Here is a 14,024-nt window from a genome sequence, read left to right as displayed (position 1 = left end):
CCCCAGACCCCCTGTCCCCAGCTCCTACCCCGTCCCCTGTCCCCAGCTCCTACCCCGTCCCCAGACCCCCTGTCCCCAGCTCCTACCCCGTCCCCAGACCCCCTGTCCCCAGCTCCTACCCCGTCCCCAGACCCCCTGTCCCCAGCTCCTACCCCGTCCTCCAGTTCCCAGATCCTCTGTGAGGCCGATTTTATTTTTTCCTTTTTTTAAATGAACAGATAATTGAATAACAGAAAAATAGTTTTGAATATCGATGCATGTGAGACAAATAACAGGGTTTAAATACCTTTTTAGTTGAATGTGGTGAATATATTTTAAATACAACAGTTGGAAAAATAAATATGCCGTTACAAAGTAATGATTTGTATTAATTGATGTCAATAACAGCTGATGTAAAATACATTTGGCTGTCATGCTTATCGGTCTATATTTATATATATATATATACATAGTAAATTTGGCATAATTTATTGGTGTTAAATTGGCCTGTGTATTATTTTGGTTTAGTCATAGTTTTATTATTTATATAACACAACTATCAACACAGCATACAGAGCGAGCCAAGTACTTCTATACCAGTGATCCATATAAACACATTGATATACCAGTGATTCATTGACGGCTAAAGAAATTAGCTCATGGAACTCCTAGCTTATAGGCTAATTGCTAATTGCAGCAGTAGGCCTATAACTTCCATTGGTCTTTCACACTGAGGATTGGTGATTTATCGAAGGGGAGATTATTTTTCTCCAAATAGCCTACTGTGAGGAACTATAGTTGTAATATATTATCATTCTCAATGGATGTTAAAAAAACAACTTTTTCTTCATTTCGGAGCAGCGGGCCAGGTACTTCTATGCAAAACCTCCCAGCGTTAATCAGGACAGAGAAACCAGATGACATGAAGCCACTACAAACACCAGACCGATGAAAGCACTTGACAAATCTCCTAAAAATAAACAAAAACCATAGTTTATGAAATGAACCAAAAAGTGTAGCAGGTCGTGAAACTCTGCAAACCAACGTTTTCCACTCTGAGAATGAGAAACGGTAAAATGACTGTGTAATTAATACCTGCATTAACAGACATGAATGGAACCAAATGATGGGGATGAACAGTACATTTACTAGCGGTGACGTAGTGGGGGAATTTAGGTTTTTATTTTTTAATTAAAACTAAAGGCAAACGATTCACACAATGAAAACAATTTAATGCACAAGAATTGGCGGGAGACGGCAGAGCCGTTCTGGAGGGAGACTGGGCTTGTATATCTCCCTCCCCTTCCTGGAGGGAGACTGGGCTTGTATATCTCCCTCCCCTTCCTGGAGGGAGACTGGGCTTGTATATCTCCCTCCCCTTCCTGGAGGGAGACTGGGCTTGTATATCTCCCTCCCCTTCCTGGAGGGAGACTGGGCTTGTATATCTCCCTCCCCTTCCTGGAGGGAGACTGGGCTTGTATATCTCCCTCCCCTTCCTGTCTCGACATGTTTTTATTATTACTGAACACACGTTATCGTCACACGGATATCTGAGATGTTTTTCACATGACGGCTCAACTCCGTAATCAGCAAGACCTACTACTACACGCGCTCTGCCCAAATTACAGGCTTCCCAAGCAGTTTTTTTATTTATTTAAACAATCCACAGCTATTTTCATGCTTTCTGGTGAAATATTTTGAATTATTTTTTATTTATTTCTGTACAAACTGGAGTAATTTTTATATATAATTTTGGTAAATATATTTTCCATTTATTTCACTATTAGACCCACCACTAAGGCATTTCTCTCTTTGTTCTATTGATTTTCATAGCAACTTTGTTTTTTGTTGTCCAGAAGGCAAAGCAACCCGTCCTAGTTGTTGCATCTTTAGAGCTCCCTCTGAAGTTTCTAACAGAGATTTTCTCATCTCTGTCACGTATGGAACTGCTATCTGGTTGTTCTCCTCTCTCTCCACTAGAGCTCTGGTCTTGTCTCCTCAGCGGTGACAGGCTGGTTGATCTCCACTAGAGCTCTGGTCTTGTCCCCTCAGTGGTGACAGGCTGGTTGATCTCCACTAGAGCTCTGGTCTTGTCCCCTCAGCGGTGACAGGCTGGTTGATCTCCTCTCTCCACTAGAGCTCTGGTCTTGTCCCCTCAGCGGTGACAGGCTGGCTGTTCTCCACTAGAGCTCTGGTCTTGTCCCCTCAGCGGTGACAGGCTGGTTGATCTCCTCCACTAGAGCTCTGGTCTTGTCTCCTCAGCGGTGACAGGCTGGTTGATCTCCACTAGAGCTCTGGTCTTGTCCCCTCAGCGGTGACTGGCTGGTTGATCTCCTCTCTCCATCAGATGCCCTGCTGCCTCTGTTCTGCTGCTGCCTCTGTTCTGCTGCTGCCTTTGTTCTTCTGCTGCCCTGTTCTGACAGGGAGGGAAGCCCTGCTGCCCTGTTCTGTGTACTGGCTACGGCATCTGAAAATGGACAAACTGTACTATTGCCACTTTTAGTTGGGGCCTCTTTTAGGCGAGTATATGGGCACGCTGAAGCACGCTGATGCCTTTAGACAGCTATCTGCTGGAGCACTTCAAGGATGGAGAGGAGGCCCCTGGGAGGGTGGAGAGAGGAGGCCCCTGGGAGGGTGGAGAGAGGAGGCCCCTGGGAGGGTGGAGAGGAGGCCCCTGGGAGGGTGGAGAGGAGGCCCCTGGGAGGGTGGAGAGGGGAGGCCCCTGGGAGGGTGGAGAGGGGAGGCCCCTGGGAGGGTGAACTAGACTCACTTCAAGGATGGAGAGGAGGCTCCTGGGAGGGTGAACTAGACTCACTTCAAGGATGGAGAGGAGGCTCCTGGGAGGGTTGACTAGACTCACTTCAGGGATGGACCGGAGGCCCCTGGGAGGGTGGACTCCCTCCCTCCCTCCCTCCTTCCCTCTCCTGGTGGCTGACAGGCGGACGCCGAAGGAGAGGCGGAGTGAGAGTTGATTACGTCTCCCTGTGGAGTCCGGCGGTTTGGTCCTCAATTCTCTGACGGAGAAACTTTTCTCAGAATACAGTCCAATTCTTAAAAGGGAAACTTTTTGGGATTTCGTCAGTGATGCCCCCTTTTTTTTATCTACATCCCCAGAGTCAGATTAACTTTTTATGTCTCTATGTCCGGTATGAAGTAAATTGGATGTAGTTTCGTGAGCTATACTCTTAACTAGTGTTAGCACAATGACTGGAAGTCTATGGGTAACGCTAGCTAGCAACTTCCCAAATTCTAAAGGTATCCCTTTAACAATAAGCACATTTAAAACAAATCTCATAAAACGTAGAGGGGTGTAACGATACACGTATTGGTAACGTTTGGTACGGTGACCTGGATTCAATCCTCGCTGCGAACCCGTTTAAAAAATAAATAAATAAATGTTTGTGTATATTTTTATTGTTTTTGTTTTGTTTTTTTTGTTTTTTTAATAAATGCATTTCAAGTTAAAATAAATAGCCAAATAAATAAATAAAAAACACAAGGCCTATAGTCTATGGTGCCTACTCTGCGTTGTAGGACTGTTTTCTTGAGTAAATCTGAGCTTTAAAAAAATAAAAACCCACATTTCATTCTGTTTAAACAACTAGAGACGACGTACACGATAATTTTACGCTGCTGCTGCTCTGTTCATCCTATACATCTCTGTCTGTATATAGCCTCTCTGCTGCTGCTCTGTTCATCCTATACATCTCTGTCTGTATATAGCCTCTCTGCTGCTGCTCTGTTCATCCTATACATCTCTGTCTGTATATAGCCTCTCTGCTGCTGCTCTGTTCATCCTATACATCTCTGTCTGTATATAGCCTCTCTGCTGCTGCTCTGTTCATCCTATACATCTCTGTCTGTATATAGCCTCTCTGTTCATCCTATATATCTCTGTCTGTAAATAGCCTCTCTGTTCATCCTATATATCTGTCTGTATATAGCCTCTCTGTTCATCCTATATATCTGTCTGTATATAGCCTCTCTGTTCATCCTATATATCTCTCTGTATATAGCCTCTCTGTTCATCCTATATATCTCTCTGTATATAGCCTCTCTGTTCATCCTATATATCTGTCTGTATATAGCCTCTCTACTGCTACTCTCTGTTTATCATATATGCATAATCACTTTAACCATATCTACATGTACATACTACCTCAATCATCCCAACTAAGCAGCTGTCTATAGTCTCGGTTTCCTGTCTATGGCCTCGGTTTCCTGTCTATGGCCTCGGTTTCCTGTCTGTAGAGCCTCGGTGCCCTGTCTGTAGGGCCTCGGTGCCCTGTCTGTAGGGCCTCGGTGCCCTGTCTGTAGGGCCTCGGTGCCCTGTCTGTAGGGCCTCGGTGCTCTGTCTGTAGGGCCTCGGTGCTCTGTCTGTAGGGCCTCGGTGCCCTGTCTGTAGGGCCTCGGCGCCCTGTCTGTAGGGCCTCGGCGCCCTGTCTGTAGGGCCTCGGCGCCCTGTCTGTAGGGCCTCGGCGCCCTGTCTGTAGGGCCTCGGCGCCCTGTCTGTAGGGCCTCGGCGCCCTGTCTGTAGGGCCCTCGGCGCCCTGTCTGTAGGGCCTCGGCGCCCTGTCTGTAGGGCCTCGGCGCCCTGTCTGTAGGGCCTCGGCGCCCTGTCTGTAGGGCCTGTAGGGCCTCGGCGCCCTGTCTGTAGGGCCTCGGCGCCCTGTCTGTAGGGCCTCGGCGCCCTGTGTAGGGCCTCGGTGCCCTGTCTCCAGGGCCCCGGCGCCCTGTCTGTAGGGCCTCGGCGCCCTGTCTGTAGGGCCTCGGCGCCCTGTCTGTAGGGCCTCGGCGCCCTGTCTGTAGGGCCTCGGCGCCCTGTCTGTAGGGCCTCGGCGCCCTGTCTGTAGGGCCTCGGCGCCCTGTCTGTAGGGCCTCGACGCCCTGTCTGTAGGGCCTCGGCGCCCTGTCTGTAGGGCCTCGGCGCCCTGTCTCCAGGGGCCCGGTGCCCTGTCTGTAGGGCCTCGGTGCCCTGTCTGTAGGGCCTCGGTGCCCTGTCTGTAGGGCCTCGGTGCCCTGTCTCTAGGGCCCCGGTGCCCTGTCTGTAGGGCCCCGGTGCCCTGTCTGTAGGGCCTCGGTGCCCTGTCTGTAGGGCCTCGGTGCCCTGTCTCTAGGGCCTCTGTCTTTTTACTGTTGTTTTTATTTCCTTATCTATTGTTCACCTAATACCTATTTTTTTTACTTAAAAATTGCACTGTTGGTTGTATGTTAAATTACCTGTTGAGGTGTTCAAGTGGATTTCACACAGTCGCTTGCGATAAATTCTCACGTCCATCTTGATTTATGAATGCAGCATTTATGAATGTAAGCATTTTACTGTAAGGTCTACCTACACCTGTTGTATTCTGCGCACGTTGACAAATCAACTTTGATTTGATAATCAAAATTCGAATCTTTTTTTTTTAATTGGTTCATTTCAAAATTCTAATCTTACTTGGTTTGTTTTTGTTTTCTGAGGCCCAACCAGGAAACTAGTTCTGTGCTGTGATGGAATTGATCTAAAACCAGCAGGATTCTCCATAGTTTTTTTAAATCTCCCAGTTTGGGAACATTTAGTCTCGACGACAGTAAATTGACAGCGTTAGTAGTGTGTCGTCACGCTCGACGTGGTGACTTGCCACACACCTCAAAATACGCTGACACATTTTACGCTGATGTCAGGGTGCACTACATAGGGTGACCTACATAGGGTGCACTACATAGGGTGCACTACATAGGGAGTAGGGTGCACTACGTAGGGTGCACTACATAGGGAGTAGGGTGCACTACATAGGGTGCACTACATAGGGAGTAGGGTGCACTACATAGGGTGCACTACATAGGGAGTAGGGTGCACTACATAGGGAGTAGGGTGCACTACATAGGGAGTAGGGTGCACTACATAGGGAGTAGGGTGCACCCTATTAGGGAATAGAAACATGATCCAGTCCTGCTCCAGAGGCAGGACCCGGTAGTCGGGGCTCCCCCCCCAGAGGCAGGACCCGGTAGTCGGGGCTCCCCCCCCAGAGGCAGGACCCGGTAGTCGGGGCTCCCCCCCCAGAGGCAGGACCCGGTAGTCGGGGTTCCCCCCCAGAGGCAGGACCCGGTAGTCGGGGCTCCCCCCCCAGAGGCAGGACCCGGTAGTCGGGGCTCCCCCCCAGAGGCAGGACCCGGTAGTCGGGGTTCCCCCCCCCCCAGAGGCAGGACCCGGTAGTCGGGGTTCCCCCCCCCCAGAGGCAGGACCCGGTAGTCGGGGTTCCCCCCCCCCCAGAGGCAGGACCCGGTAGTCGGGGCTCCCCCCCCAGAGGCAGGACCCGGTAGTCGGGGCTCCCCCCCCAGAGGCAGGACCCGGTAGTCGGGGCTCCCCCCCCAGAGGCAGGACCCGGTAGTCGGGGCTCCCCCCCCAGAGGCAGGACCCGGTAGTCGGGGCTCCCCCCCCAGAGGCAGGACCCGGTAGTCGGGGCTCCCCCCCCAGAGGCAGGACCCGGTAGTCGGGGCTCCCCCCCCAGAGGCAGGACCCGGTAGTCGGGGCTCCCCCCCCAGAGGCAGGACCCGGTAGTCGGGGTTCCCCCCCAGAGGCAGGACCCGGTAGTCGGGGCTCCCCCCCCAGAGGCAGGACCCGGTAGTCGGGGCTCCCCCCCAGAGGCAGGACCCGGTAGTCGGGGTTCCCCCCCCCCCAGAGGCAGGACCCGGTAGTCGGGGTTCCCCCCCCCCCAGAGGCAGGACCCGGTAGTCGGGGTTCCCCCCCCCCCAGAGGCAGGACCCGGTGGTGGGGGTTCCCCCCCCCCCAGAGGCAGGACCCGGTAGTCGGGGTTCCCCCCCCCCCAGAGGCAGGACCCGGTAGTCGGGGCTCCCCCCCCAGAGGCAGGACCCGGTAGTCGGGGCCCCCCCCCCAGAGGCAGGACCCGGTAGTCGGGGTTCCCCCCCAGAGGCAGGACCCGGTAGTCGGGGCTCCCCCCCCAGAGGCAGGACCCGGTAGTCGGGGCTCCCCCCCCAGAGGCAGGACCCGGTAGTCGGGGCTCCCCCCCAGAGGCAGGACCCGGTAGTCGGGGTTCCCCCCCCCCCAGAGGCAGGACCCGGTAGTCGGGGCTCCCCCCCCCCCAGAGGCAGGACCCGGTAGTCGGGGTTCCCCCCCCCCCCAGAGGCAGGACCCGGTAGTCGGGGCTCCCCCCCCAGAGGCAGGACCCGGTAGTCGGGGCTCCCCCCCCAGAGGCAGGACCCGGTAGTCGGGGCTCCCCCCCCAGAGGCAGGACCCGGTAGTCGGGGCTCCCCCCCAGAGGCAGGACCCGGTAGTCGGGGCTCCCCCCCCAGAGGCAGGACCCGGTAGTCGGGGCTCCCCCCCCAGAGGCAGGACCCGGTAGTCGGGGCTCCCCCCCCAGAGGCAGGACCCGGTAGTCGGGGCTCCCCCCCCAGAGGCAGGACCCGGTAGTCGGGGCTCCCCCCCCCCAGAGGCAGGACCCGGTAGTCGGGGCTCCCCCCCCCAGAGGCAGGACCCGGTAGTCGGGGCTCCCCCCCCCCCAGAGGCAGGACCCGGTAGTCGGGCTCCCCCCCAGAGGCAGGACCCGGTAGTCGGGGCTCCCCCCCCCCCAGAGGCAGGACCCGGTAGTCGGGGCTCCCCCCCAGAGGCAGGACCCGGTGGGCTCCCCCCCAGAGGCAGGACCCGGTAGTCGGGCTCCCCCCCCCCAGAGGCAGGACCCGGTAGTCGGGGTTCCCCCCCCCCAGAGGCAGGACCCGGTAGTCGGGGTTCCCCCCCCCCCAGAGGCAGGACCCGGTAGTCGGGGTTCCCCCCCCCCCAGAGGCAGGACCCGGTAGTCGGGGTTCCCCCCCCCCAGAGGCAGGACCCTGTAGTCGGGGTTCCCCCCCCCCCAGAGGCAGGACCCGGTAGTCGGGGTTCCCCCCCCCCAGAGGCAGGACCCGGTAGTCGGGGTTTCCCCCCCCCCCAGAGGCAGGACCCGGTAGTCGGGGCTCCCCCCCCCCCAGAGGCAGGACCCGGTAGTCGGGGCTCCCCCCCCATAGGCAGGACCCGGTAGTCGGGGCTCCCCCCCCCAGAGGCAGGACCCGGTAGTCGGGCTCCCCCCCCAGAGGCAGGACCCGGTAGTCGGGGCTCCCCCCCCAGAGGCAGGACCCTGTAGTCGGAGGCTCCCCCCCCAGAGGCAGGACCCGGTAGTCGGGGCTCCCCCCCCAGAGGCAGGGACCCGGTAGTCGGGCCCCCCCCCCCAGAGGCAGGACCCGGTAGTCGGGGCTCCCCCCCCCCAGAGGCAGGACCCGGTAGTCGGGGCTCCCCCCCCCAGAGGCAGGACCCGGTAGTCGGGGCTCCCCCCCCCGAGGCAGGACCCGGTAGTCGGGCTCCCCCCCCCAGAGGCAGGACCCGGTAGTCGTGGGTTTCCCCCCCCCCCGAGGCAGGACCCGGTAGTCGGGGTTTCCCCCCCCCCCCAGAGGCAGGACCCGGTAGTCGGGGTTCCCCCCCCCCCCAGAGGCAGGACCCGGTAGTCGGGGTTCCCCCCCCCCCAGAGGCAGGACCCCGGTAGTCGGGGTCCCCCCCCAGAGGCAGGACCCGGTAGTCGGGGCTCCCCCCCCAGAGGCAGGACCCGGTAGTCGGGGCTCCCCCCCCAGAGGCAGGACCCGGTAGTCGGGGCTTCCCCCCCCAGAGGCAGGACCCGGTAGTCGGGGCTCCCCCCCCAGAGGCAGGACCCGGTAGTCGGGGCTCCCCCCCAGAGGCAGGACCCTGTAGTCCGGGTGGTTCCCCCCCCCCCCAGGGGCAGGACCCGGTAGTCGGGGTTCCCCCCCCCCCAGAGGCAGGACCCGGTAGTCGGGGTTCCCCCCCCCCCAGAGGCAGGACCCGGTAGTCGGGGTTCCCCCCCCAGAGGCAGGACCCGGTAGTCGGGGCTCCCCCCCCAGAGGCAGGACCCGGTAGTCGGGGCTCCCCCCCCAGAGGCAGGACCCGGTAGTCGGGGCTCCCCCCCAGAGGCAGACCGGTAGTCGGGGCTCCCCCCCAAGAGTCATACCGGTAGTCGGGGCCCCCCCCAGAGGCAGGACCCGGTAGTCGGGGCTCCCCCCCCAGAGGCAGGACCCGGTAGTCGGGCTCCCCCCCCAGAGGCAGGACCGGTAGTCGGGGCTCCCCCCCCCCAGAGGCAGACCCGGTAGTCGGGGCTCCCCCCCCCAGAGGCAGGACCCGGTAGTCGGGGCTCCCCCCCCCCCAGAGCAGGACCCGGTAGTCGGGCTCCCCCCAGAGCAGGACCCGTAGTCGGGGCTCCCCCCCCCCCAGAGGCAGGACCCGGTAGTCGGGGCTCCCCCCCGAGAGGCAGGACCCTGTAGTCGGGGCTCCCCCCAGAGGCAGGACCCGGTAGTCGGGGCCCCCCCCCCCCAGAGGCAGGACCCGGTAGTCGGGGCTCCCCCCCAGAGGCAGGACCCGGTAGTCGGGGCCCCCCCCCAGAGGCAGGACCCGGTAGTCGGGGCTCCCCCCCAGAGGCAGGACCCGGTAGTCGGGGCTCCCCCCCAGAGGCAGGACCCGGTAGTCGGGGGTCCCCCCCCCCCCAGAGGCAGGACCCGGTAGTACGGGTTCCCCCCCCCCCAGAGGCAGGACCCGTAGTTCGGGGTTCCCCCCCCCCCAGAGGCAGGACCCGGTAGTCGGGGGTCCCCCCCCCCCAGAGGCAGGACCCCGGTAGTCGGGGTTCCCCCCCCCCCCAGAGGCAGGACCCGGTAGTCGGGGTTCCCCCCCCCCCAGAGGCAGACCCGGTAGTCGGGGTTCCCCCCCCCCAGAGGCAGGACCCGGTAGTCGGGGCCCCCCCCCCCCCAGAGGCAGGACCCGGTAGTCGGGGCTCCCCCCCCCAGAGGCAGGACCCGGTAGTCGGGGCTCCCCCCCCAGAGGCAGGACCCGGTAGTCGGGGGCTCCCCCCCCAGAGGCAGGACCCGGTAGTCGGGGCTCCCCCCCCAGAGGCAGGACCCGGTAGTCGGGGCTCCCCCCCCAGAGGCAGGACCCGGTAGTCGGGGCTCCCCCCCCCAGAGGCAGGACCCGGTAGTCGGGGCTCCCCCCCCCAGAGGCAGGACCCGGTAGTCGGGGCTCCCCCCCCCAGAGGCAGGACCCGGTAGTCGGGGCTCCCCCCCCCAGAGGCAGGACCCGGTAGTCGGGGCTCCCCCCCCCAGAGGCAGGACCCGGTAGTCGGGGCTCCCCCCCCCAGAGGCAGACCCGGTAGTCGGGGCTCCCCCCCCCAGAGGCAGGACCCGGTAGTCGGGGCTCCCCCCCCCAGAGGCAGGACCCGGTAGTCGGGGCTCCCCCCCCCAGAGGCAGGACCCGGTAGTCGGGGCTCCCCCCCCCAGAGGCAGGACCCGGTAGTCGGGGCTCCCCCCCCCAGAGGCAGGACCCGGTAGTCGGGGCTCCCCCCCCCAGAGGCAGGACCCGGTAGTCGGGGCTCCCCCCCCAGAGGCAGGTCGGGGCTCCCCCAGTAACACAAGGCCCTTGTGTGGTGTATATAGATGGACCTAACGTCTCCCCACTCTGCCTCTACAGGGAACCAGCCCATAGAAGACAGAACAGTGGATTGACCAGCGAGAGACAGAGTGAAGAGGAAGGAGGATAAGATAAAGAGGGCTGGGGCTGGTCAACAGGTAAGAAGAACCTTTTTAGATATTTAACATCGTCGACATTTACATAATACACTGTTTTTTGTTTTGTTTTAATCTGTTGATGTCTAATCTACCAGGACTGACACTGACTGTCCTCTGTTTGAAAACCTCCAGTTTTTTGTTGTCCTTTTTGAAGAGCCAATAGATTCTCTGCTGTTTTAGAGAGATTTGAAACCCTGACGTGATGTAGAAACGTGTTGTTCTCTGAACATGGTCTTAAACAACAACAAGAAGAACAACAACACAATGCTGCTACTATCTGGAGGTTTCCATGGTAACACAAGTGGCCTTGGTCCCCCTGCGGCTCCTCAGCCCGGTAGCCTTGGTCCCCCCTGCGGCTCCTCAGCCCGGTAGCCTTGGTCCCCCCTGCGGCTCCTCAGCCCGGTAGCCTTGGTCCCCCCGGCGGCTCCTCAGCCCGGTAGCCTTGGTCCCCCCGGCGGCTCCTCAGCCCGGTAGCCTTGGTCCCCCCTGCGGCTCCTCAGCCCGGTAGCCTTGGTCCCCCCGGCGGCTCCTCAGCCCCGGTAGCCTTGGTCCCCCCGGCGGCTCCTCAGCCCCGGTAGCCTTGGTCCCCCGGCGGCTCAGCCCCGGTAGCCTTGGTCCCCCGGCGGCTCAGCCCCGGTAGCCTTGGTCCCCCGGCGGCGGCTCAGCTCCGGTAGCCTTGGTCCCCCGGCGGCGGCTCAGCTCCGGTAGCCTTGGTCCCCTGCGGCGGCTCAGCCCGGTAGCCTTGGTCCCCCCCCGGCGGCTCAGCTCCGGTAGCCTTGGTCCCCCCCCGGCGGCTCAGCTCCGGTAGCCTTGGTCCCCCGGCGGCGGCTCAGCTCCGGTAGCCTTGGTCCCCCGGCGGCGGCTCAGCTCCGGTAGCCTTGGTCCCCCGGCGGCGGCTCAGCTCCGGTAGCCTTGGTCCCCCGGCGGCGGCTCAGCTCCGGTAGCCTTGGTCCCCCGGCGGCGGCTCAGCTCCGGTAGCCTTGGTCCCCCGGCGGCGGCTCAGCTCTTGTGTTTTACCCTGCATGGTTTCCCAGGCAGGCGAAGTGCCACAGCACCGCCCCCTGAGACAACATGGTGGGCTGCAATGTCAACACAACACTAAGGGAGAATCTCAATTTCCTTGATTTTTTTTTTTTTGTGTCCTTTCACCGCCTCCTCAAAACCCATTGGATGAGAAGATCAGAGGAGGGGGAGGGACATCTAACCTTCTCATCCAATTGGTTTTGAGAAGGTGGTGAGGAAAGAGAACGTGAGTAATCAAGGAAATTACATTTTTAAAAAGAGGCCTACTTCCTTTTTTAATTGAGGAAACAGAACAGAGTTGACCTATTGAACTCTGGTGGGGGAACCAGTGCAGCGGGGCAGTGCGCCCAGACCAGGACATTGGGTTGTTTTTACTGGCAGGAGTGATACTGCCAGTACTGGCAGGTTTGAGTCAGGACTGGGTCTCAGTAGCAGGGTTAAATCATCTCCTGCCCTGGATAGCCACAGCCGGGTCCCCAGCACAGAGTAGCTACTAGCTAGTTACATGTTAGCCTAGCTGTTCTGCAGGGTAGCTACTAGCTAGTTACAGTTTGTTAGCTACCCTGCAGAACAGCTAGGCTACTAGCTAGTTACATGTTGTTTAACCTAGCTGTCCTGCAGGGTAGATACTAGCTAGTTACATGTTGTTAGCCTAGCTGTTCTGCAGGGTAGCTACTAGCTAGTTACATGTTGTTAGCCTAGCTGTTCTGCAGGGTAGCTACTAGCTAGTTACATGTTGTTTAGCCTAGCTGTTCTGCAGGGTAGCTACTAGCTAGTTACATGTTAGCCTAGCTGTTCTGCAGGGTAGCTACTCGCTAGTTACATGTTGTTAGCCTAGCTGTTCTGCAGGGTAGCTACTAGCTAGTTACATGTTAGCCTAGCTGTTCTGCAGGGTAGCTACTCGCTAGTTACATGTTGTTAGCCTAGCTGTTCTGCAGGGTAGGTACTAGCTAGTTACATGTTGTTTAGCCTAGCTGTTCTGCAGGGTAGCTACTAGCTAGTTACATGTTGTTAGCCTAGCTGTTCTGCAGGGTAGATACTCGCTAGTTACATGTTGTTAGCTTAGCTGTTCTGCAGGGTAGCTACTAGCTAGTTACATGTTGTTTAGCCTAGCTGTTCTGCAGGGTAGCTACTCGCTAGTTACATGTTGTTAGCCTAGCTGTTCTGCAGGGTAGCTACTAGCTAGTTACATGTTGTTAACCTAGCTGTTCTGCAGGGTAGCCACTAGCTAGTTACATGTTGTTAGCCTAGCTGTTCTGCAGGGTAGCTACTAGCTAGTTACATGTTGTTTAGCCTAGCTGTTCTGCAGGGTAGCCACTAGCTAGTTACATGTTGTTAGCCTAGCTGTTCTGCAGGGTAGCTACTAGCTAGTTACATGTTGTTTAGCCTAGCTGTTCTGCAGGGTAGCCACTAGCTAGTTACATGTTGTTAGCCTAGCTGTTCTGCAGGGTAGCTACTAGCTAGTTACATGTTAGCCTAGCTGTTCTGCAGGGTAGCTACTAGCTAGTTACATGTTGTTAACCTAGCTGTTCTGCAGGGTAGCTACTAGTTAGTTACATGTTGTTAGCCTAGCTGTTCTGCAGGGTAGCCACTAGCTAGTTACATGTTGTTAACCTAGCTGTTCTGCAGGGTAGATACTAGCTAGTTACATGTTGTTTAGCTGTTCTGCAGGGTAGCTACTAGCTAGTTACATGTTGTTAGCCTAGCTGTTCTGCAGGGTAGATGCTGGCTAGTTACATGTTGTTTAGCCTAGCTGTTCTGCAGGGTAGCTACTAGCTAGTTACATGTTAGCCTAGCTGTTCTGCAGGGTAACTACTAGCTAGTTACATGTTGTTTAGCCTAGCTGTTCTGCAGGGTAGCTACTCGCTAGTTACATGTTGTTAGCCTAGCTGTTCTGCAGGGTAGCTACTAGCTAGTTACATGTTGTTAACCTAGCTGTTCTGCAGGGTAGCCACTAGCTAGTTACATGTTGTTAGCCTAGCTGTTCTGCAGGGTAGCTACTAGCTAGTTACATGTTGTTTAGCCTAGCTGTTCTGCAGGGTAGCCACTAGCTAGTTACATGTTGTTAGCCTAGCTGTTCTGCAGGGTAGCTACTAGCTAGTTACATGTTGTTTAGCCTAGCTGTTCTGCAGGGTAGCCACTAGCTAGTTACATGTTGTTAGCCTAGCTGTTCTGCAGGGTAGCTACTAGCTAGTTACATGTTAGCCTAGCTGTTCTGCAGGGTAGCTACTAGCTAGTTACATGTTGTTAACCTAGCTGTTCTGCAGGGTAGCTACTAGTCTGCAGGGTAGCCACTAGCTAGTTACATGTTGTTAACCTAGCTGTTCTGCAGGGTAGATACTAGCTAGTTACATGTTGTTAGCCTAGCTGTTCTGCAGGGTAGCTACTAGCTAGTTACATGTTGTTAACCTAGCTGTTCTGCAGGGTAGATACTA

General features: G+C 57.9%; 1 long non-coding RNA gene across 1 annotated transcript in view; it reads left to right on the top strand.

The window, feature by feature from the left end:
- Positions 1-10,526, top strand: part of LOC115184197 (uncharacterized) — a 32,422-nt gene extending 21,896 nt beyond the window's left edge. The window contains exon 3 of the long non-coding RNA XR_003874223.1: positions 10,469-10,526. This is a non-coding gene — a long non-coding RNA (uncharacterized LOC115184197). The remainder of the gene's footprint in view (positions 1-10,468) is intronic.
- The last annotated feature ends 3,498 nt before the right edge of the window (positions 10,527-14,024 follow it).

Source organism: Salmo trutta, unplaced genomic scaffold (genome assembly GCF_901001165.1).
Source record: "Salmo trutta unplaced genomic scaffold, fSalTru1.1, whole genome shotgun sequence".
NCBI classification, from domain to species: Eukaryota; Metazoa; Chordata; class Actinopteri; order Salmoniformes; family Salmonidae; genus Salmo; species Salmo trutta.
The sequence above is the reverse complement of the archived record's forward strand: the minus strand, read 5'-3'. Positions and strand labels throughout refer to the sequence as shown.